We start from the raw sequence: 22,473 nt of genomic DNA, 5'->3' as shown, positions 1-22,473 counted from the left end.
TTTCCTCCCACAGTACAAAGATGTGTCGGTTAGGTGGATTGGCTTGTCAAGTTATATTCCCTCAAAAGGGAAAGGTAGGGTAAACAAATCCAGAGCTCCCTGGATGACAAAAGAGATAGAAATTAAGAGAAAGAAGAAAAGTGGTCAGGTCAAAAGTACAACTGAGAACCAAACTGAATATAGAAGTTCAGAGAGGTGACAACACAAATACCAGAAGGAAAGAGGGAGTATGGAAAGAGACTGGCAGACAACATAAAAGGAAAGGTCTACTATAGGCATATAAATAGTGAAGATGTGGTGAAAGTAGGGCTGTTTAGGGACAAAAAGGGGATTTTCACATGGAGGCAGAGGGCATTACTGAGGTATGAAATGACTATTTGCATTTGTCTTTACCAAGGAAGGAGACCTTGCTCAGGTGGTGGTGAAAAAGGAGGTAATTCAGACACTAGAAGGATAAGGTGGAGCTATTAGAAATGATATCTGTACTTAAAGTTGATAAGGCACCAGAACTGGGTGAGATCATCCAAGATTACTGAGTGAAGTGAAAGTAGCAATTGCAGACGCACTGGCCATAGATTTCCAGTCTCCCTCGGAGAGGTAGAATCATAGAATCCCTACAATGCAGGAGGAGGCCATTTGGTCTATTGAGCCTGCACCGGCCACAATCCCACCCAGGCCCTATTCCCGTAACCCCACATATTTACTCTGTTAGTCCCCTTGACGTTACGGGACAATTTAACATGGCCTATCCATCTAACCTGCACATCTTAGGACTGTGGGAAGAAACTGGAGCACTCAGAGGAAACCCATGCAGACATGGGGAGAATGTGTAAACTCCACACAGACAGTAACCAAAGGCTGGAATTGAACCCGGGTCCCTGGCATTGTGAGGCAGCAGTTGTGCCATCATGCTGGAGATGGTGTCAGAGGACTGGAGAATTGCAAACTTCAATTCAAAAAAGGGTGTAAAGATAAGCCCAGCACCTACAGGTCAGTCAATTTAATTTCTGTGCTAGGAAAACATCCAGGGTGGCACAGTAGCACAGTGGTTAGCACTGCTGCTTCACAGCGCCAGGGATCCGGGTTCGATTCCCGCTTGGGTCACTGTCTGTGTGGAGTTTGCACATTCTCTCCGTGTCTGTGTGGGTTTCCTCCGGGTGCTCCGGTTTCCTCCCACATTCTGAAAGACGTGCTGGTTAGGTGCATTGACCCGAACAAGCGCTGGAGTGTGGCGACTAGGGGAATTTCACAGTAGCTTCATTGCAGTGTTAATGTAAGCCTTATTTGTGAATAAATAAATGTTAAAAAAAGGAACAATGGGTGGGATTTTCTGCCTGCCACTCCGGCAGGTATTGTGGTGACGGCCCGCAATTGGCTGATGGCGGGATCTTCCAGTCCTGCCACAGTCAAAGGGGTTTCCCCGGAAATGTTGAATGTGTATAAGTTCAGCCTCAGCTGGAGTAACGTGTCCAGTTGTGGGCACCACACTTAGGAAAGGATGTGACGGCTTTAGAGAGCGAGAATGGTTCCAGGGATGAGGAGAGGTTAGGACTATTTTCACTGAAGAGAAGGCGGAGAGGAGATTTACTAGAGGCATTTAAAATCATGAGGCGTCAGGACAGAGTAGATAGGGAGGGAGAACATGTTTCACCCACTGGTGAAAGGATTGAGAACGAGAGGGCACAAGTTTTAAAGTAATTTACAAAATTAAGCAAAAGCCAGAGGAGAAAAAAAAATCTTTCACAAAGCAAGTGGTCCGGGTGTGGAATTCGCTGGCTGAGTATGTAGTGGAGGTAGGTTCAATCGGGGCATTCAGAAGGGAATTAGACTGTTATTTCAAAAGAACAATTTGCAAGGTTATGGGGAGATGGCGGGGGTGGGGGAATGGCATTAGGGAATTGTTCATTCAGAGAGCTGATACACACATGATGGACCGAATGGCCTCCTTGTAATGATTCTGTAATTCCCCTGTAGTAATTCCTTGATTTGATCATCATACACTGCTTACCCCTCCGCCACTCACCTACAAACAATCTCTATCCGTCAGAACTCATATCTGACAGTCATGGCCGTCACCATAATTTCAGCCCTCAGTGAGTATTAGGGTAACTGTAGAAGGACAATAAAGCCTCACCTAATTCTACGTTTTTCCAGCATTGGTTTCTGGATGAAGATTGGAGAACAATCTCTTGGTAATTTTAACTCTTTCCAATCGGGGACTTCTAAATCCATTGTTAGGATTACCCCAACCAAATAAACTCAGTCCGTGCAATCCTCACTAGCCAGAGATCAAAGCTAGGACATCCTTCGCCTCTGTGCGTGCTCCTGTGGGGATGACCCATCATCAGCTTCTCAAGGGCAAACAGTGATGGGCAATAAATATTGGCCTTGTGGGTGAGGCTCACACTGTGACAACGAATTTTAAAAAAAGCCTCTGGATGCGATCTATTATTTATCATACATGTCATTGTTGCTATTCTGAAACACGCAATAATTTCTGATGCTCACAGCTCCAGCGTAATGCCACTTGTGGAAATATCATAGCTAGATATCTATAGCCAGAGTTTAATTTGCCAGATCTATTCCGACCTCTTCATACGAGCACTACATCCAGAACAGTGACTTATATTATCACATAAATAGCTGTGACCTTTGAATTAATCCTCAGCCTTCTCACCTGTTTTGCAATATGCTGTTTTGCACCTTTTTTATTGGATCTTCTTGTGGAATATCTCTCACTCCCATCGTTCCTTTTCGTCTTCTTCATATTTTATTTCTGAATCTTATTTGTATTTTTTTTCATTTCCTTTTATCTCTCATCAATTTTTCTCACGCCGGCACTTGAAGTGGTTGATCCTTTGATGAACTACAGCTCCCTGAGCACTCACCACCCTCTGCTACCTCCATATTCACTCAGAGTGTCAGCGGGTGATTTAACTTTGAGGGCATGTCACAGCTGAACCTGCTGCTGTCCTTACTGGCCACCCACCTGGGCACCCTTTCCAGCAGGGATGACCGGACCCTGATCAGTGGGATCCTCGCCCACTCCTGCCCTCCGGTGGTGGGGCTGAGGTTATTGGCTGCATCCCAACAACCACCCAGTCACCACAGCTGAGGCCAGGGGCTCAATTCTCCCCTTGGAGGGCTGGAAAAAGGTTTGTCGGGACTGTTTCTGGGTACTGAACACAGCCTTGGGATGAACGGTCACTCTTTGGGATTCTTATGGAGGTGTTTCCCTTGATTTGCCTGGAGACAGGTACCCTGTCTAATTAAGGATGGCAGATGGGCTTTGGAAGCTGGTGAGCCAATCAGAGGCCTTTGAGCATGAGAAGAGCAGCAGTCGAGGGTAAGTAACTGAGAGGGTGCTTCAAAATGGAGGTGCTCTCTCATCATTTTTTAAAAAACCATAAATAAATATAAAAAAGGTAGCCAGGCCATCACTGTTGTGGGATGGGGCTAGGGGAGGGCAGAAAGGGGGATGGGGGAGGGGGGGTGGAGGTGGTAGGGAAATTCCTGGGGTCTTTGGCTGCACCTGCACACAGGAAGGAAGGGAGGACCTTAGGCTTGTCTGGAGCACTGTCTTCATGCCTGCAGCCGAATGCAAGACGCCAGGCGATTAAATTGCCCCCTATCACATTGGGGAAACTAGGGGCTGAGTGGAAAATCCCAATTAGTCTTTAACGCTGGTTAATACATCTCTTAATGAGGCGAATTGGTCACCAGCTTTCCTGCTGGCCTCGGACCTGCCTTAGCAGAACGGACTACGCCAGGAACAGTGTTGGAAAACCAGTGCACAGTCTGCACTGGTATTTTTTCACCCACCCACTTCTGTTCCCAAACCTCAGCAGGGTCAAAAAATGCAGCCACGGGAATCTGACCTGGAACCTTTGATCTCTCGCTAGGTCAACAAATTAGCAGATGATCTGGGACCCAGCAAAGAAATATTTTCACCATTCGGTTTCAGGCTATTTATGTCATCAATGTATCCAACAATGGATATGGTGTAGGGCATCAGCTGTGCTCAATCCTAGAGAGTAAACCAGTACAAATTTAAAAATCCCAGAGAGAAAATCAGTAATACTGGCACCAGTAATAAAGGAGTTCCACTTAGAATTTACAACATTAGTTTGGACAGGTTTTGCTGGTACTTCATTTCTAAGTTTTTTGGGGGGATAAATGGGGAGGGAGTCCACCCCCCCCTCACCCCTGCCATTCACCCCGCTCCCCACAACCTGTTTTGCAAAGAGTTCGCACTCTCTGCCATTGGGGAACCACGGTGGGGGTGTCACTGTCGGCAGGATCGGAAGGTCGCACTGGCAGAAACAGCTGGAAAATCCCATCCATACCGAGTCCCTGCGGTGCAAAAGTCGGCCATTTAGCCATCATGTCTGCACTGACTCTCCGAGTCCTATCCCGGTAACCCTGCACATTTAGCACGGCCAATCCACCCAGCCTGCACATCTCTGGAGAGCGGGAGGAAGCCGGAGTACCCGGAGGAAACCCACGCAGACACATGCAAATGCCACACAGTCACCCAAGAACGGAATTGAACCCTGGTCCCTGGCATGATTAAACATGAAGTGTACCAGTAAAACCTGTCCAAACTGGTCTTCTAAATTTTAAATGGAACTCCTGTATTACTGGTGCCAGTATTACTGATTTTTTAAAGAAAATTTCTACTGGTTTATACTCTAGGGTTAAGCATGGCTGATATCATATACCATATCCATTGTGCTAACCACTGTGCCACTGAACGTTCACTATTCCATTACAGGAGCCTGACCATAAAATCTAGGTTGATGCTTGGGGGAGTGCTGCACTGTTGAAGATGCCACCTTCAAAATGAGACATTGAACCGAGGCCCTGCCTGCTCTCTCAGGTGAACACAAAAAATCCCATGGTGCAACCTCAAAACAGATATGGGATGTTCTTTCCGGTGAACTGGCCAATATTTGTCACTCAATCAACATCGCATAAAAAACAGATGACTTGATCACTGTCACATTGCTACTTGTGGGATCTTTGCTGTGCTCATATTGGCTGCTGTGTTTCCAACATTACAACAGAAATCACACATCAAGTGCACTTCATTCATTTAAGAATGCTTTGGGGCATCCTGAGGTTGTGAGCAGGACTATATGATTGCAAAGCTTTTAAAAACAATTTAGCTGCATTGCCAGGCACTTTTGCAAAAACAGCTTGGATTTAGCCGCACAGTTCTGCTTGTTTGACACTCCACAATTATCCATGGTCAGCAGAAAAGGTATGTAAACGACTCGACAAAGTGTTCTGAAGATTGCTGGTGTAATATATATTCCTTATGCTAATAAAGGTTCATCTAAATTGATCTCTGTCGGGCTCTGCGTCTTGTAATTCAAATACAATGAACTTCCAGATCTTTGCAGAGCTAAGCAAACTGCAGCCTTTAAAGAGGGCCTCATAGTACCTCTGAGGGTAATTACTGCAAACAGCATGCTGTTTTAAATGGCTTACTCACTCCTCATTTTCTACCACAAACATTGCTTTTATCCAGCAACAAATATTACCTAATTTCAGAACAGACAGTCAGACCAGTTTATATTCGTTTCCAGTTTTCAGGATTTCCATAAATGATTTTTTGTTACAAGCACATTAAAGAGGAGAGTGGACTTCAGTCTGGGATGAATAGGTCCCATAGACTTTGCTCCACACCCTCTTGAGCACCTGAAACATATCCAATGTCCTTTAAGATCAAGTGTAGTTATGCGGATGCTGCACTTGGTTGAGGTCATTGGGTTACATTTAAGCTTCATTTTCATATGAAGCAATTTTTAAAAGCGGCATCTTGGCCTTTTGGCTAAGATGCAAATGAGATCAAGCCTTGGAGGAGGAAGACCTGCACCTACTCCAATCAGCTTGGCCCATGTAGATCAGGCCCAAGACAGGGGTTGCAGACCCTGTCTTGTCACTTGGATCGGGAATGTCTCAACTTGTTGAGACTCTGAATTGGACTTGATTTGATTGAATTGGAATTTTAAAAAATGTCATAATGGGTTGGGCATTCCTGATAGCCACCTGAGGGACCTTGTGCCTTTGGAAGGAACCCTCTCTGTGATTGTTCAGCAACCCAGTGGGGAATGGTCAGTTTTACCGGTTACTTCTGTGGCCCCACCAGCAATTTTCTCGTCCCTTTGACCTTCCTGCTCGGAACTACACCACCTACTCTCCAGTTGGACATAATGACCAGCTCTGTAGCTGGCCCAAAATGGACAGAAGAAAATCAGAGAGTAGCCAAAGGAGGCCTGACAGGGTGTCTGCAGCTCAGTGCAATGACCTCGATGAGGCTTGATGTCCAATTTCGGGTGAGTCACTGGTTTTTGATGGTTGCTGAGTTGAGACCGAAATCGAGCCTGACCTGATATTTCCCCCTTTTGCTGTGACACTTTCCCTTCACAAAGGAGCAAGTGGCTATCATTCCATTGAAGCACTTCCATTGCCATGTTCTGTCTTTTTCAATCTAACAGGAACATCTCAGCCTCCTTTCAATATGCTGGGGATCTGCTGCACTGAAGCCACAAGCCTTCATTTTAATCCATTTTCCTCCCACTCTGTTGGCTGCCAGTAAACACACTGGTCATCCTACCCACTTGATCAAATTAAACCTGTCATTACTGCACTCAATGGGCTTCTTTTGGACTGATGATAATTCTAATTACATTTGACTCTCAATGTGCCTGTAGGAGTGAATTTATGCATCCCATGCTGCACTGTCTGTCAATAACGCTGAGAGATCAGTAATCTCTTCAACAAAATATCCTTCTCCTCCTCCAGGTACAGTGTCCTAAGAGGGTGTTGGCAACCATGGACTTCCATTGGATTGGTGGTCCATGATTAAGCAAAGTGGTTTGCCATTGCTTCTGTATATGAACTCTAACCGCCTCCATCGGGGTTACTGGACGGATTTACTTTGACAATCAGCCTGCTTGGCCACGTTATGAACACACCTTCCATGGCCATCCTATCCTGAAGTGGGATCTGAACCCAGCCGGGGCTTCTGGCCCAGAGGCAGGGGTGTTGCCCACTGCGCCACAAGACCTCTTTCGAAAAAATGTAGATTATTTTAATAAAGTTTCCTGGCCTTTCAGCTAAGATCAAGCACAAGTCCAGCCCAAGATGGGGTGCAATGTCTTATCTTGTCAACTTGGATCTTGTTTGTCTCTCTTGTGGAGACCATGAATTGGATTCAATTGGATTTTGAATTTGGTTTTAGGAGTAAGCAAGGAATGGATTTGGGTTTGCCCGGTCCACTCTTTGTAACTTTAAGGATGGAGTAAAAATTAAAAGAAAAACATTTTAATAAAGTTTCCTTCCTTTGTAAGGTGAAAAGTTGGGATTGTTAGCGATAGTTATTTTTGAGCACTTACAGCTCCAAACAGACACCCAAAGCACACTCACGCAATTGGGATGAATCCCGCATGATGCCATATTGGTGAGGCGGGTAGCGGTGGTGCAATGAAGGACATTGGATGTTTGCAGAGCAGGAGGATCATGACGTCAATCAATGTGCAACATTGATTCTGATGGTCATGCTGCTGTTCTGAAGGGAGGTGGTAGCATAGTGGTATTGTCACTGGACTAGTAGTCCAGAGGCCCAGCTTAATACTTGGGAACACAGTTTCAAATCCCAGCTTGGCAGCTGGTGGAATTTAAATTCAATTGATAAAGCTGGAAAGTAAAATCAGTCTTAGTACTAGTCATTATTGTTGATCCTCTTAAAAACCCGTCTGGTTCCCTAGTGTTCTTTAGGGAAAGAAACTGTCGAGCTGGTCGGGCCTACACAGATCTAGCAACTCAAAACTGGACATTCAAGAGGCCATCAGCAGTAGCAGCAGAATTGTACTCAACCACAATCTGTAACCTCATGGCCCAGCATATTCCCCACTCTACCCTCACCATAAAGCCAGGGGATCAACCCTGGTTCAATATAAGTGCAAGGAGGGCATGACAGGAGCTACACCAGGCACACCCAAAATCGAGGTGTCAACCTGGTGAAGCTACAACACAGGACTGCTTGCATGCCAAACAGACAGAACTGAGTGATCCCACAACCGACCTAATCAGATCTAAGCTCTGCAGTCCTGCCAGTTCCGGCGTGAATGATGGTGGACAATTAAACAATTCACTGGAGGAGGAGAATCCACAAATATCCCCATCCTCAGTAATCGCTTCAACAAAATATCCTCCTTCTCCAGGTACAGTGCGCCAAGAGGGCATTGGCAACCATGGAATTCCATTGGATTGACGGTCCATGATTAAGCAAAGCGCTGCAATGGTTTGCCATTGCTTCTGTATATGGACTCTTACCGTCTGCCATCGGGGCTACTGGACGGATTTATTTTGACAATCAGCCTGTTTGGCCACATTATGAACACAACCTCATTCTGTGCAAAACAAAAAAGCATTTGCAACAATCTTCAGCCAGAAGTGCCGAATGATGGCCCATCTCTGCCCAGCATCACAGATTTCAGTCTTCAGCCAATTCGATTCACTCCACGTGATATCAAGAAAGGGCTGAAACACTGGATACTGCAAAGGCTATGGGCCCTGACAATATTCCGGCAATAGTCTGAAGACTGGTGCTCCAGATTTAGCTACAGCCATAAACAAGTTGTTCCAATACTCCTACAATGCTGGCATCTACCCGGCAATGTGGAAAATTGCCCAGGTATGTCCTACACAGAAAAAGCAGGACAAACCCAATCCGGCCACTTACCACCCCATCGGTCTACTCTCGATCATCAGCAAAGTGATGGAAGAAGTTGTTGACGGTGTTGTCAAATGGCACTTATTCAGCAATAACCTGTTCACTGACGCTTGGTTTGGGTTCCGCCAGGGCCACTCAGCAACTGACCTCAACTGACCAGCCTTGGTTCAGACATGGACAAAAGAGCGACTGCAGCAAGGGAGTGCACTCAGGGACTGGATGTTATCCTGAGAGAGGACTGCAGGTTTGTGCTCCTTTGAGCAACTGCCACTCCCTGGGGAGCCTCTTAGCAATGCTCGAAATCTGCTGGAGGACAGATTGCACAACCCTTTGACCTCCAGAGCCAGAATGGCAGCAATATGAACTTGAAACGTTAACTATGTTTCTCCCCTGATAGACGTTGGCAGACCTGCCGGGCAAAATCTCAAGCCTGCGTTTGCCGTCAGCGAGGATGCTGGTGGAGGTTCAAGATACGGAAGTCACAGGAACCGGCTGAGTGCAGTCTGACTGAGCTAGATAGCAGTGGAGGAGGATGGTATCTTCAACCATGTCAAAGGCTGCAGACCGGTTAAGAAGGACAAGGAGCAACGGTTTACCTTTGTCAGTGTCACACAGGATGTAACTTTTTGACAGAAGTGGAAACCCTGACTTCTTCCCTTTCTCTTTCCAAGACCTGAGGGCATGGAGAATGATTACCGAACTCCAGTTAGTTGAAGCAGCCAACTCTAACTCTGTACAAACTTGGATCTTCTGGGCCTGAACAGTTCAGTGCACGTTGCCCATTGCTTTTCAGTTGGTGCCATCAACAAGATTTGAATGTTAAAATGTAACTAATTTAATAAATTGTATCACTGTTAGTTTTCTCAGTTGCCACAAGTGGCAGCCATATTGAATTTGCGGTAGTAAATGGCAATGTTGACATGGTCACCTCAGGATCAGGGATCATGTCACCAGGCACTGGCTGAGTAATAGGAGCGATACCATCTATCTATCCTAGATATTTTAGATTTTGGTATATGTACCAAAGATGTGCGCAGGTTAGACCTTTTTTAGGGCAAACCAAATAAACCAACTCAAATTAACTCAGGGATAAAGTAAAAGGGGTAGCTCCCCAAAAGGAGGGGGAACAGCCCGATAGGAACAGAAGTACAAAGGAAACTTAAAACATCAAATCATAATGTGATTATCGGGGTCTATAATGCACCCCAGCCCCTGCGGTGCCCAACGGGTGCGGAAGGCGTCAACTGCGCCCGTGGACACCACATGCTCCCTCTCTAGGGACACCTGGCCGTGAACGTAGCCGCGGTAGAGGGGCAGACAGTCAGGATGGACGACCCCGTCGATCACCCGCTGCCTGGACCTGTTAACGGCGAGTTTCGCCAGGCCCAGGAGCAGATTCTTGAGGAAGTTGCCATCCCGACCCGCCCCTCTCCGCACCAGGTGCCCATAGATCAGGAGCGTGGGACTGAAGTGCAAACAAAACATCAATAAAAGGTTCTTCAGGAAAACAAAAAGGGAGTGCAACCTAAAACACAAAACGTAAACATGGTCCACGGACTCCACAAGGCCACAGAAGGGGAAATCTTGGGAGCCCGTGAGCCCGTGTAACCTACGGTTGTATGGAACTGCTGCATGCGTCACTCTCCACCCCAGGTCCCCAAGATAATTGGGGGAGGGACCTCCACTGGGGACCTCCGCCACCCGGTGGCAACAAGGCCCGCCAAGGTGTATCCGGGCGATAGGGAGGGAGTGCAGAGAAGGTTCACCAGGCTGATACCAGAGATGAGGGGTGTTGATTATGAGGAGAGACTGAGTAGCTTGGGTTTGTATTCAATGGAATTTAGAAGGCTGAGGGGGATCTTATAGAGACCTATAAGATAATGAAGGGGCTGGATAGGTTAGAGGTGGAGAGATTCTTTCCACTTAGAAAGGAAACTAGAACTAGAGGGCACAGCCTCAAAATAAAGGGGGGTCAGTTTAGGACAGAGGAGGAACTTCTTCTCTCAGAGGGTGGTGAATCTCTGGAAGTCTCTGCCCACTGAAGTGGTGGAGGCTACCTCGTTGAATATGTTTAAATCACGGATAGATGGATTCCTGATCGGTAAGGGAATTAGGGGTTATAGGGATCAGGCAGGTAAGTGGAACTGATCCACTTCAGATCAGCCATGATCTTGTTGAATGGCGGGGCAGGCTCGAGGGGCTAGATGGCCTACTCCTGCTCCTATTTCCTATGTTCCTATGATAGGCAAGGATGCGGTAGTGGAAGGTGTGCAGCAGCAGCCCGTACAGGAAACGCCTCCGCGCGGTGGAAAAAGGCACGGAGGACATTTCCGTGAGGCAGCACATGCTGTGGGGCACCTGACCCGGGAGCGGTGGGTGCGCAGGTTAGGTGGATTGGCCATGTTAAATTGCCCCTTAGTGTCAGGGGGCAAGCTAGGGTAAATGCATGGGGTTATAGGGACAGGGCTTGGGTGGGATTGTGATTGGTGCAGACTCGATGGGCCGAATGACCTCCTTCTGCACTGTAGGGATTCTATGATTGTAAACTTTTGTGCCATATTTCAAAGCACAAAATAGAGACAAAAAGGCAACCATTTCTTGATGGTTACCTCTGACCTTGGGATACAAATAGGAGTAGCAAATCTAAATTCCCAGGAACTGTGATTACCCACCAATTAACCTATAAACATGTCTAATTGCAGCAATTACACTGCCACACCCTATGCCAATGACTTCTTTCATCTATCATAAGGAGCTAGTACAATGTGATTATTACCATAAGGAGGATAATCCAGTATTAACTGGCTGGGTCTGATAAAGGTAAGAACATTTCATTTACGGTTGATTATTGAGAGATTGCCTTGATCTGTACACCACCCATTCTGGTTTGACCAGTGGGCCCAGTCCCACACACAGCTGAAATCATTCTGCTTTTCATTCTGCATTGACTTTCTCTTGATCATGACTCTCTTTTCCTAATTTATTTGTGTTGAATAATCAAGGGAATGGTGAGGCCCATAATACAACACCTTACCTTTTGGTGGGGCATACAGCCAGCTGGACAGTAAGATGTAGGTGCAGAAGTAGGCCATTCAGCCCATCAAGTCTGCTCCACCATTTAACGAGATCATGACTGATTTGATGTGATCATTCTCAACTCCACTTTCCTGCCTTTTCTCCACAATCCTTGATTCCCTTACTGATTAAAAATCTGTCTAACTCAGCCTTGAACATAATTAATGACCCAGCCTCTACAGCCCTCTGCGATAAAGAATTCCACAGATTCATTACTCTCAGAGAGAAGAAATTCCTCCTTATCTCTGGACTGAGACAGATGTGGACCACACAGTCTTACAGGGGGGATGTGGGGTATCGGTTGACCCTCCTGGAGGCACTTTTCCATGTACATATAGGAGGCAGAGAATGTGTCCTGCATACAGTCCACATCAGAAAGCTGCAAGGAAGGTACTGATGATTTTCCAATATGCACGATTAGCAGACTAGGTTCCTCATTGCTGGAGAGTTTCCTCGCACTCTCCTCATGCTTCTGGAATACTGAGGCCAATCATAGTTCCTCTCAGGAAGGATGTATTGGAGGTGGTGTCGAGCTGATTGATAAGAATGAAACTGGGCTAAAAGAATTAAATCATGACAACAGGTTGAGTGAATTCACCTTGTTTTCCCTTGAGAGTGTTAAATACTAAAGGGTGGTCTTGTGGAGGTGTTTAAAATGATTAAAGGTAGCGAGAGAGAAAATAACTTTGGCAGTGGAGACTAGAACAAAGAGACAGAATGTTAAAATTAGCGCTCGGGGATGATGCACTTTGTTGCAAAAAAGGTTAGTGGAAATTTGGAAGTCTCTCCCACAGCTGCAGCTGAGCATCTATTGAAAATACCAAAACTGAGGGTGATAGACTTTTGTTAGACAAGAGTTAAGTGCTCTGGGTACATGGAGTTAACACAGTAAGGAGTCTAACAACACCAGGTTAAAGTCCAACAGGTTTTTTTTGGTAGCAAAAGCCACTAGCTTTCGGAGCGCTGCTCCTTTGTCAGGTGAGTGGGAGTTCTGTGAAGTTAAGCCACAGGTCAGGGGTGATTTAAATAAATGCTGGAGTGGGCTTGATGGACTGAATGGCCTGCTCCTATGTTCCTCTTTTAAGAAAAGACAATTCTTCCAGAATCCGAGCAGATATTCATCCCTCAACAACAAGTGCCGGTTATCTGGTCATTCGTTTGCTGTTTGGGGGCTGGAGCTTGTTGCATCAAAACTGGCTGTTGTGCTTGCCTGGAAAACGAAGTGACTGCGCTCCACCAACAATCCTCTGGTTGTAAGGCACTTTGTGATGACCTGAAGACCTGCTGCATAAATGGGAATTCTTTCTTCACTATTTTCTTTTAATAAGAGGGTTTTTTTTAAAACTGGTGTTATTTTTCCCCCATTCGATGTGCACAAAAGCAGTTTAAAGAGTGTGAGGTCTCAACACTACCTTTAGCCTGTGGGGGGACTTAAGGGATAAACCCATTCAAACATGGCAACATGATCCTTGCTGGACCACCTACCCAGCCTGCTGGAAATTTCTAACTCGGAATCATAAGATTTCCTTTGCACTCACATCAAAAGGTGGCAATCAGCATTAAAAACGTCAAATTGTTGAACTCCTTTTCAACAAGCAGCAACAGTGTGTGTTACCCGAACGCAGAGAAAGGTTCTGTAGTCACACAGGTAGAAACAGACAAAAACATTAATAGGGAACAAATGACAGAAAATGCCATCAGGAGGGGTGACCAAATCCATCGAAAAGATGGATTTTAGGGAGGGTCTTAACAGAGGAGAAAGAAATTGAGTTTTTTTTTCCTTTATTCATCCATGGGATGTGGGCGTCACTGGCTGGACCAGCATTTGTTGGCCATCCCTGAGGACATTTAAGAATCAACCACCATTGCTGTGGCTCTAGGGGAGGTGATGGCCTAGTGATATTATCGCTAGACTATTAATTCAGAATCTCAGCTAATGTTCTGGGGACCCGGGTTCAAATCCCAACATGGCAGATGGTGGAATTTGAATTCAATAAAAAAAATCTGGAATTAAGAATCTACTGATGACCGTGAAATCATTGTCGATTGTCGGGAAAAACCCATCTGGTTCACTAATGTCCTTTAGGGAAGGAAATCTGCCAGGTCTGGCCTACATGACTCCAAAGCCACAGCAATGTGATTGACTCTCAACTGCCCTCCAAGGGCAACTAGGGATAAATGCTGGCCAGCCAGCGACGCCCATATCCCACAAATGAATTTTAAAAAAACAAGCAGGCCAGACCAGGTAAGGATGGCAGATTTCCTTCCCTAAAGGACATTAGTGAAACAGATGGGTTTTTACAACAACCGACAATGGTTCCATGGTCTCATCATTTGATTCTTAATTCCAGATTTTTATTGAATTCAAATTTCACCATCTGCCATGGTGGGATTCGAACCCAGGTTCCAGGAGCATTACCCTGGGTCTCTGGTTTACTAGCCCAGTGACAATGCCATTACACCACTGCGTACCCTGTGACAGAGGAGTTTGGCAATTGGAGGAGAGGGTGTGCAGCGGCTAGGCATTTAAGTGCCTACATTGTCAGCTCTAGGTAACTGAAGGTGCAGACCCCAGAGGTAGGGAGAAAGGAGTGAGGGATTCACAAGAGGCCTGAATCAGCAGAGTGAAGCAAGGTATATACAGGGCTTGGTTACTGAAGGAATAGGGAGGGGTGAGGTCATAAAGGAATTCAAACATGGTGGTGCATTTTAAATTTGAAGTGTCAGGGGAGTGAGAGCCATGCAGGGGAGTGAGAGTGATGGGATCAGTGGGGCTTCAAGTGGAATAAGGTTATAGGCTGCAGAATTACAGATGAATGATTGCTCCTGGAGGGTGGGGCATGGGTGGTTGTATGGCCAGGAAAGCATTGGAATTGTTAAGTGCGGAGGCGGAAAAGGCATGGATATAGGTTTCAGCAGCCAATCCACCAAAGGTATCAATGTTAATGGGTCAGAAACTCAGCTCAGGGTCAAATAGAATGGACATAGTCTGCTTCCACCTGGGGCTATAAAGGGAATAAAATCAATGCTAAGGGCACGGAGTTAGCAGTGCTGCATAAAAGCTTTGGCCTTTCCAAAGTTTCAATGGAGGGGATTGAAGCTCGTTCGTCAGAGAAGTACTCTGACAACACAGCAGTGATTATGTGGAAGGAAATGTTTAGGAAGCACAGCGTTTGTGGGGGGTGGTGAGGGAAGCGGGGACAATGAAATCAGAGGAGTGGGGCAACAAGATGACACCGTCAGAACCCGATCTGCAATGGTGGTCAGAGACTTGAGTGGAGGAGCAGTGGCAACTTCCCTGTCAGGCCAGACATGCTGATGGGGAGGGGGAAGATGCCTAGGCAACTCGGTTAATTTTTATTTAAGATTTCCCAGTGGTAAAGGGCCCCACAAGGAAACCTTGGACCTCCCTTTAAACATGAACCTCCCCCACTCACCTCTGACCCTTGACCCTATCCTTCTTACCACTTACTTGAATGGTGGGGATCGATCTTGCAGGTCCCAGCTCGGCCTCCTGCCCGCAATCTCCCACCCACCAGTCAAGTAGGCTTGCTTTGCGTAGGGACTGCAATGAAGCCCAGATCCTTATCCCTGGCTTCTCAGGATGCATTATTTGCTTCAGGACTGGAGTCGACCAGAGCCACGTCCACCCCGACTTCACCACCCCGATCTCACCACTCCCTCGCCTTTGAAAACAGTGTGGACTCACAGTGGGAAATAGACAGTTTTGTTTGAGTTTCCGCTGCCTACAAAGTCTCTTTAAGGCCAGATGGGGAACAAAACAAGTAAATCAGTTGGGTACTGAATGTCTGCTTTAGTTAATGTCAGACTGAACACAGGGAGTGCTTTCCATTCTCTTAAAGTACAACAGTAACTTAGATTGCCAGCTCGCTGAAATGAATGAGCTGTTCCTCAAACAGTGGGATACGACTCGAGGTCACCAGTGATTTCACCACAAACACTCCCTGCAACTGGAAGGACTCTAGACAGACCTCCAGCCAAGCTGGTTGTAAAGGGTATTTCGCGCGTCTCAGAATTGACGTGGAAATAACATTATGAACGAACCTTTTCCTTCATTTCAGTCCCATTGCCACAAAGTTGCAAAGTTTGGGAGAGAAAGAAAAGTTATATTGACTCAGCGAAACCTCAATGTTGCAAACAAACTTTGATCTCCTTGACGGTTAGGATTGATTTCGACACAGATACTCTTCAGGAGAAATGGAAATTAAACAGTGATGTGGACAATGGCAACAACATCTTGGCATTTAGAGAATTGAAGATGCGTTGCTAGTAAAATGCAAAAGGGACCTTCCTGTGGACTATCCCCCATAGTATCAATGGCCTGGCTCTCGGAGAACTGAGGCATGCTCTCTCTATAAACCTGAGATCATTCAAAACTCTGCTGCCCAGTCCCATAAATTGAGCTACACTGGCTCCAGGTTTCTCAAAAATCTCATCCTTGTTTCCAAATCCCTTTCTGACCTTGCCCCTCCCTATCTCTGTAATCTCTGCCAGCTCTACAACCCTCCGGGATGGCTGAGCTTCTTTAATTGCTCCATCGTTAGTGGCCACGCCTTCAGTTGCCAAAGCCGCAAGTGCTGAGATACCCTCACCGCACCGCTCTGCCTCACTTTCCTCCTTCGAAACACCTTGAAACCTAGCTCTCTGAAGCTTTTAGTCATAGAGGTTTACAGCATGAAAACAGGCCCTTCGGCCCAACTTGTCCATGCCGCTCAGTTTTGATCATTAAGCTGGTCCCAACTGCCCACATTTGGCCCATATCCCTCTATGCCAATCTTACCCATGTAGGTCTAAATGCTTTTTAAAATACAAAATTGTACCCACCTCTATTACTACCTCTGGCAGCTTGTTCCAGACACTCACCACCTTCTGTGTGAAACAATTGCCCCTCTGGACCCTTTTGTATCTCTCCCCTCTCACCTTAAACATATGCCCTCTAGTTTTCATCTGACCTAATATTTCCTTGCGTGGCTTGGTGTCACTAGTGTTCCTGTGATGTGCCTAAGGAGGTTTTATTATATTATAAAACCATATAAAAATAAATTTGTTTTTGGTGCTGATCCTTGAAAGGATGAGTTTACTGTAGGATAATATAAATAATATATTGAATAAGGTCAGAGAGTTGGGGGGAATACAGTATAAAAGGTTAATGTTAAATAGGTAAGTAGACAGTCTACATCATAAGTGATGTAAGATCGCATGACAACAGCGCCAGGGGCCTGGGTTTGATTCTGGCCTCGGGTGACTGTGCAGAGTTTGCACGTTCTTCTCCGTAACTGCGTGGGTTTCCGCTGGGTGTTCCGGAATCCTCCCACATTCCAAAGATGTGCAGGTTAGGTGGATTGGCTATGCTAAATTGCCCCTCAGTGCATCAAGATATATAGGTTCGAGGGATTAGTGGAGTAAATACGTGGGGTTATGGGGTAAGCCTGGGTAAGGGTCAGTGCAGACTTGATGGGCCAAATGGCCTCCTTCTGCACTGCAGGGATTCTATGAACAGAACATACTGAAGGATGGTTCTGTGTGAAGCCATGTGCTAAGCCTCGTCTTGTATATAGTTAGAAGAATGTTTAATAAAAGGTACCAAGAGCCTTGCCTCCAGCAGCCTCTATCAATCCTAACCAAGGACAACCTAAGCTAAGGCCCACAACAACGACAACAGATTTGCTAACGGGTTGGTGGACTAAAGGTACTGGTTGATGGGATCGGTCGGTACAGCTGGAATCCAGCAGTTCCTATCTGTAACACTCTAGTAATCTGTTTACACCGTGCAAGTCATTTTACAAACAAACTTGAGCTAAGTGCAAGTAACATTTGCACCACAAGTGCCAGGCAATGACCATCTCCAACAAGATCAAATCTAACCATTGGTCCTTGCCATTCAATGGCTTTATCATCACTAAATCCCCTGTTATCAACATCCGAGGGGGTGTGGTTACCAGAATTGGACCAGCCATATAAATACTGCGACTACCAGAGCAGGTCAGAGGTTAGGAATTCTGCTGCAAGCAACTCAACTCCTGACTCCTCAAAGCCTGTCCACCATCTACAAGGCATAAATCAGGAGTGTGATGGAATAATCCCCGCTTACCCGGATGAGTGCAGCTCCAACAACACTCAAGAAACTGAACAGCATCCAGGACAAAGCTACCCCTTCCACAAGAATTCAATCCCTCTACCACCAATGAACAGTGGCAGCCAGGTGTATGATTTACAAGATGCACTGCAGGAACTTATCCAGCTTCTTTAGGCACCATGACCACTACCATCTAGAAATACAAGGGCAGCAGACATATGGGAACACCACCACCTCAAAGTTCCCCTCCAAGTCACTCACCATTCTGACTTGGAAATACCATTCCTTCACTGTCACTGGGTCAAAATCCTGGAACTCCCTCCCTAACATTCTCCCCGTGTCTGCGTGGGTTTCCTCCCCGGTAGCACAGTGGTTAGCACTGCTGCTTCACAGCTCCAGGGACCTGGGTTCGATTCCCGGCTTGGGTCACTGTCTGTGTGGAGTTTGCACATTCTCCTCGTGTCTGCGTAGGTTTCCTCCGGGTGCTCCGGTTTCCTCCCACAGTCCAAAGATGTGCGGGTTAGGTTAATTGGCCATGCTAAAATTGCCCCTTAGTGTCCTGAGATGCGTATGTTAGAGGGATTAGTGGGTAAATATGTAGGGATGTGGGGGTAGGGCCTGGGTGGGATTGTGATCGGTGCAGACTCGATGGTCCGAATGGTCTCCTTCTGTACTGTAGCGTTTCTATGATTTCTATGATTTCCTCCGGGTGCTCCGGTTTCCTCCCACAGTCCAAAGATGTGTGGGTTAGGTGGATTGGCCATGCTTGCTCCTTAGTGTCGGGGGGCTAGCTAGGGTAAATGCATGGGGCTATGGGAATAGGGTGGGATTGTGGTCGGTGCAGATTCGATGGGCTGAATGGCGTCCTTCTGCACTGTAGGGATCTATGATCTAAGTTTAACTGCACTGTGAGTGTACTACACCACAGGGACTGCTGTGGTTCAAGAAGACAGTTCACCACCATCTTCTCAAGGTCAATTAGGGAGGAGTAATTAATGCTGGCATAGCCAGGGATGCCCACATCCCATAAATAAGTAAAAAATAGATAGGCGAAAATAAAATGGCTGTCCCAGCCAACCTAGTTCCCAGGACAACTGTGTTCTCTCACTTAAGGGTTTAAATCATGCCTACTTTAAGATAACCTTCTTTCTGCTCCACCTGCTGTGATTGTTAAGTGCAGTACTCAGTGCACAACTAAGTTAAGAAAGATCTGCAGGTTTGACTCCTGACCTGATCCAGCTATCGCAATGTTGTTCTTCGGATGAAACATTAAATCGAGACTCCATCTGCCCTCTCAGACAAATGTACAAGATCCATGGTATCATTTCAAAGAAGGGTAGAGCAGTTCTCCAGAGTGTTCTGGCCAATATTGATCCCTCAACCAAAACCAAAGTTAACCCCTCCGATTGTCTGATCATTATCACACTGCTCTTTGCATAAATTGGCTGCTGTGTTTCCTATGGTACAACAGTAACTCACTTCTGAGATACTTCGTTGGCTGTAAACTTCTATGTGAGGTCTAGAGATCGTTAACAGCGATACTATATAAATGCAAGTACTTTCTTTCACCTATAAATGTACCACTCTATTCAAGATTGTACCTGCCACTGTGAACTGGGTTTGAAGCTCACTATTCTGTCTACACCAACAGTTTGGCAGACGGTACACATCTTTAGGAGACCTGTGAGATGAATAGTGTGGTGTGTTGCTGCAGTTATTGCTCTAACTTCTGTAAACTGTGCTTGAAGTGTGAACAAACATTTCAAGAGGAAGAGAAAATGGGAGGAAAGGAGGAAGTGGCAAGGCTTGGGTTTCCATACACCCAACAGTCTCGGATCAGGAGACAATAGAAAGGAAACAGCAAGGCCACATTTATACACCACTCCGAGGGAAGTGGATTCACAGAATGAGCTAAGTACTGGGTGGACATTTTCAAGTAGGAAAGTGGCCCCTTGTAGCATGAACCATGGACAACTACAGGACAACTCCCAAAGCCGCCACATAAATATCCTGAAATCAAATCCTGTTTCTAGATTATAGATGGGATTTTCCAGCCTTTCCTGCAGGATGGATCTTCCGGTCCTGCTGAGGCCGACTCCCTGCGGCGGGGCGGGCAAGCCACGTAAAACGTTATAGACATTGGCGGGACTGGAAGATCCTGCAGCTGGCGAGCTGGAAAACACGCCACAGGGGGGAATCAGAAAATTCCACCTTGTGTTTCTGAGATGTTTGACAGGAGTGAAGGAACCTTCACCATAGCGGAGTGATAAATAACTTGCATTTATATCATTCCTTTAAGTCAATAAAACATTTCAAGTTGTTTCACAAGAATATCAAACAAAATTTGACACCGAGCTGTCTAAGGAAGTATTCGGACAGATACCCAAAAGCTTAAACAAAAGAGGTAAGTTTTAAGAAAGGACTAAAAAAAGGAGAGTGCTTGGGAGAATTTTAGAGAGGGACAGCCAAAGCCTGAGGCCTAGATGATGGAAGGCCTCCAAATACGAGACAGAAAAGCAGGATTTGAGGAGGATTTACACCTCAGTGGGTGTAGGGCTGGAGAGGTGGAGGGATGAGGCCTTGCAGAGATTTTAGGTTGAGAATTTTCCATGAAAGGATTTTCTTTTATTGTGGGCTGTAGGAATCGCTGAATTCATACCCTAGAGAAGCCTCCTTTGACTTTATTTTGGATCTGAAACTATCAAAAGCATGTACGAATTCAGGATGGTTGAGTGGGTTAAATGCACAACTACCTGACATGGTGCTGTCACTTGGTGCTCTGGAACCCTAGGTTATCTAGGACCTTGCTATGATGCCACCATTCACCTCAGTATACCAATGGTTGAAGGAAGGGGAAATTAGTTGGTGAATTCCAGTTCTGAATCCAATTACCCTGCTGGAAGATAAGAAGCGACAGGACTGCTGGGTGTCCTGCCCTCTGACCCCTTACACAATTCACCAGCCACCCATAAACAGTGGGATTAACTCTGATTGGTTGCTCCCTAAATTTAAATGAGGCCCAATCCGGAACAGCAGTATCCTCCAGGTGAAGTGAGCAGGTTGGTGGAACAGACACTCTGTCCTGCCCCCTCCCCAATTGCCCACCACCCCATTCATGTAACCAGACACACACACACTCAGAACCAGTCTGTAGTGTTGTATTGATCCTGGTTTAGCTGCTGTTCTCCACTGACCCATAGAGAATTTCAGTTGGAATTCCAAGAACTACTGCAACGGCTTGTTATCATAAATCATTTGAGCAACTCAGCCACCTGGTTTGTGACAAAAGTGTGGAGTTTCAAAGCTCATTCTGTATCAGCACTAACCAACAGATTAACATAGAAAGATTAAACAGCTATTTCCAGGGCTCACCGAGTAGAATGGGGTTTGTAACTTTGATAAGTTACATCAGTAAACACCTGATAACTGAACAACTCATTTGCCACAAAAGCAAACTTTTATTGCTCTTTACTTAACAGAAATGCCCCATGATAAATGAAGTCCTGTGTGATGTACACAGCAACCTTTCTGATTCACAGCAGGCTGGCCTGCTTATTATCATGCCAGTTTATGTTGCAACCGGTTTATCATTCACTTCAATCATTTGCAGCTTCCAAAGGATGAGGTCAGAGCAACTGTCAAAAGGCACAGGAACCATAAATCATCAGCGCTGCCGCCTCCCTGAGTTGATTAAAGGCGTGGACCCAGTTAAGGAAACAATGTGCTAACTCTGCGAGAATGATATGGGAAAGTACCAAGCCACAGGCAACAATTTACAATCAAAAGGGATGGGGATGCCGCACAGTGTTGGAGATTACAGGACAATTAACCTCGCCTGCTATTCCACTTTGCCAAAAGACTGAACGTCACTAAAGAGAGACCTTCGGGCTATGTAGAGTAGGCTTACGGCCTCTGTCAACGTGTGGGGAAGATTCCAGAATAAAGAATGGCCTCGGCTTTTTTTTTAACGATCCATCAAGATGATACCGGCCTGCCCCAAGGTCACCAAACAAAAAGCATCACAACAAACAGTCCTTTCAGGGTACCACTTACAGATAGTGTTGCCAGTCCTTCATGCTTCGGCCTGGAATCTCCAGGAATTAGAGACCAATCTCCAGGACACTGCTTGAGAAAAATCATCAGGACGTCAAAAACATTTCTCTTCACCAGATATCAAAATATTGAAAATGACAATAAAAGGCTGACAGTCAAACACCATCCAATTGGGTGATGAGTTTTTTTGCTTAATTGATGTAGGAAGGCAGTGCCTCACAAGGATGGATGTGTTGGTCAACAAGTGGCTGGAGCGTGGTGGCAGGTTCTATGGTTCTAAGTCATGTGATGAAACCTCCAGAAATATCTTAATCAGAGTTGGCAACCCTACTTACAGCAGAAAGAAACATGGTCCAATCAAACTAAAAGCCAAAATAGAATCACAGAATGGTAAACACACTCAGCAAACGGTGCCATTTATATCTTCAGTAAGAAGTCTCACAACACCAGGTTAAAGTCCAACAGGTTTATTTGGAATCATGAGCTTTCGGAGCGCTGCTCCTTC

The sequence above is a fragment of the Mustelus asterias genome, chromosome 23, assembly GCF_964213995.1.
Source record: "Mustelus asterias chromosome 23, sMusAst1.hap1.1, whole genome shotgun sequence".
Taxonomy (NCBI): Eukaryota; Metazoa; Chordata; class Chondrichthyes; order Carcharhiniformes; family Triakidae; genus Mustelus; species Mustelus asterias.
The sequence above is the reverse complement of the archived record's forward strand: the minus strand, read 5'-3'. Positions refer to the sequence as shown.